The sequence below is a fragment of the Lathyrus oleraceus genome, chromosome 5 (assembly GCF_024323335.1).
Source record: "Lathyrus oleraceus cultivar Zhongwan6 chromosome 5, CAAS_Psat_ZW6_1.0, whole genome shotgun sequence".
In the NCBI taxonomy this organism is placed as follows: Eukaryota; Viridiplantae; Streptophyta; class Magnoliopsida; order Fabales; family Fabaceae; genus Lathyrus; species Lathyrus oleraceus.
In genome coordinates, this window is record NC_066583.1 from 584,213,797 (window position 1) to 584,217,327 (window position 3,531).

A 3,531-nucleotide genomic window follows, 5' to 3' on the forward strand; every position below is an offset into this window, starting at 1 on the left:
AGGGCTCCCTAGGAGTACCTAGGACACTTTGGGTGCTAACACCTTCCCTCTATGTAACCAAATCCCCTTACCTGTAATCTCTGGCATTTTATTAGTTTTGATTTGAAAACTTCTTATCTTTGGGTTTTGTTCGTACTTTTCCCTTTTTCCTTGGAAACAATAAAAGCGCGATGGCGACTCTAGTTTTATTGACGTTAAGTTTATCCATAGCTTAATGGTCATGAATTTACCGCTACAGGTTGTATCAAGATATGTCTGGTTTAGATACAGACATTGTTGTTCACAAATTACAACTCTGACCAGATTGTCCTCCGATAAAACAGAAAGTCCGAAGAACAAGACCTAATATGGCTTTGAAGATTCGAGAAGAGGTCAAAAGACAGTTTGATGTTGGCTTCCTCACAGTTGCAAAGTACCCTCAATGGGTAGCTAACATTGTGCCATGACCTAAAAAGGATGGTAAGGTCAGAATCTGTGTGGATTATAGGGATTTGACCAAAGCTAGTTCGAAAGACGATTTCCTCTCCCGTATATTGACACCTTGGTTAATAACACTGCTAGTGTTGTTGTTTTCTACTTCATAGATGGGTTTTTAGGTTATAATCAGATCAAGATGGATCCCGATAACATGGAAAATACCACCTTTATCACACCATAGGGAACTCACTACTACAAGGTTATGCCTTTTGGTCTCAAGAACGTAGGGGCAACCTATCAAAGGGTGATGGTCACCCTCTTTCATGACATGATGCATAAGGAGATTGGGGTCTATGTGGATGATATGATTGCCAAATCATAGAGTGAGAAGGATCATTTGGACCATTTGTTGAAACTGTTTAAGCACCTCCGAAAATTCAGATTGCGTCTAAATCTAGTTAAGTGTACATTTGGGGTTCAATCGGGAAATTTACTTGGTTTCATTATTACTCAGCGAGGAATTGAAGTAGATCCAGACAAGGTCAGAGCGATACAAGAAATGTCAGATCCCCAAACTAAAAAGCAAGTTAGAGGTTTTCTTGGAAGATTGAACTACATTTCCAGATTTATTTCCAACATGACTGCTACATGTGAGCCTATATTCAAATTGCTCCAAAAGGATCAAGCAATTGAATGGAATTCTATTTTTCAGCAAGCTTTTGAGAAGATTAAAGGTTATCTGCAAGAACCTCCTATCTTGATTCCACCCATTCTAGGGAAGCCTCTCTTCATGTATTTGAATGTGCTCGAAGGATCCATGGGTTGCGTACTAGGTCAACATGATGAAACTAGAAAGAAAGAACATGACATGTACTACTTGAGCAAGAAGTTTATTAATTGTGAAAGCAAATATTCAGTTTTAGAGAAAACTTGTTATGCTTTGGCATGGGTTGCCAAACGTCTTAGGTAGTATATGATTTGTCACGCTACTTTGTTAATTTCCAAAATGGATCCAATAAAGTATATCTTTGAGAAGCCTGCTCTGACTGGAAGACTTTCCCGTTGGCACATGTTGTCATTTGAATATGACATCCAGTACGTAACCCAAAAATCTATCAAAGGGAGTGTTTTGTCTGACTACCTCGCTAATCATCCAGTTGAAGACTTTGAGCCATTGAAGTTTGACTTCCCAGATGAAGTCATTATGCTAATGAAAGATTGTGAAACTCCAAGCCCAAATGAAGGTCCCGAGCTAGGTTCCTGCTGGAAGATAATGTTTGATGGTTCCTTCAATTGCATGGGCATGGTGTGGGGTTGTATTGATGAATCATAATGGTGTGTATACTCCTTTCACAACAACATTGCGTTTTGAATGTACCAATAACATTATAGAGTATGAAGCATGTATCTTTTATATTGAAGGTGAAATTGACACCTGAATCAAGATCCTTAAAGTGTATGGAGACTCAGCCTTGGTGATCTACCAAGTCAAAGGTAAACGGTAAATATATGATGAGAAGTTATTCCCATATTGTGCCCACATTGTGGAATTGATAAAGTACTTTGATGAAATCACCTTCCATTATGTTCCAGGAGCAGAAAATCATATATGAGATGCTTTGTCTATGTTAGCCTCTATGTTCCAAGTCAGATTTCTCAATGAGGAACCACTTATCACAATTGAGCGGAAAACTGTGCCAGCCTATTGTCTATTGGTTGAAGAAGAAACTGACGAGAAACTGTGGTTCTATGATATCAAGAATTACTTGTATAATCAAGAATATCCAGTGAATGCAACATCCCTAGATAAGAAGACTTTGAGGAGGTTAGCATCCAAATTATTCCTTGGCAAAAAGGTGTTATATAAAAGAAACTATGACATGGTTCTGCTCAGATGCGTGGACAGACACGAAGCAGGCATGTTGATCAAAGAGATTCATGAAGGATCGTTTGGAACTCACGCCAATGGACATGCCATGTCTAGGAAGATCTTGAGAGTTAGTTATTACTGGTTGACCATGGAGTCTTATTGTTTCAACTATGCTAGAAAATGTCACAAATGTCAAATCTATGCAGAGAAGGTGCACGTGCCTCCGACACTGTTGAATGTTTTATCATCACCTTGGCCTTTCTCAATGTGGGGAATTGACATGATTGGGGAAATTGAGCCCAAAGCTTCCAATGGTCACTGTTTCATCTTAGTTTCAATGGACTACTTCACCAAATGGGTAGAAGCTGCTTCCTACGCCAATGTGACAAAACAAGTGGTTGCCCGCTTCATCAAGAACCAGATTATCTATCGCTATGGAGTTCCAAGCATAATCATCACGGATAATGGGACAAATCTAAATAATAAAACAATGAAAGAGTTGTGTGAGACCTTCAAGATTGAACATCACAACTCTTCTCTGTATCGTCCGAAGATGAATGGAGTTGTTGAAGCCGCAAATAAGAATATCAAGAAAATCTTACAAAAGATGGTGAAAACTTACAAAGATTGACATGAAATGTTACCCTTTGATTTGCATGGATACAGAACCTCAGTTCGCACTTTAATAGGGGCAACCCCATTTCTCTCTAGTGTATGGGATTGATGCAGTTCTCCCAATTGAAGTAGAGATACCATCTTTGAGAGTCTTGATGGAGACCAAGCTAGATGAAGTTGAATGGATCCAGAAGAGATATGATCAATTGAACCTCATTGATGAGAAGAGAATGATTGTTATGTGTCATGGTCAGTTGTACCAGAAGCGGATCAAGAGGTCGTTTGACAAGAAAGATTGTCTTCGTGAATTCAAAGAAGGAGAACACGTACTCAAGAAGATCTTGCGAGTACACAAGGATATGCATGGAAATTGGAGTCCCAACTATGAAGGCACGTATGTTATGAAGAAAGCATTCTCTGGAGGTTCCTTGATTCTCACAACTATGGATGGTGAAGAGCTTGCACACCCTATGAACTCTAATGCGGTCAAAAAATATTATTCCTAAATAAAACCCGCTAAGTCGAAAACCTGAAAAAGCGACTTAGACAAAAATGGGTATCCCGGTGGATCATAACCTATGAAGGAGATCCAGGAAAAACTTAGGGGTAAAAATAAAAATTGAAAGCTC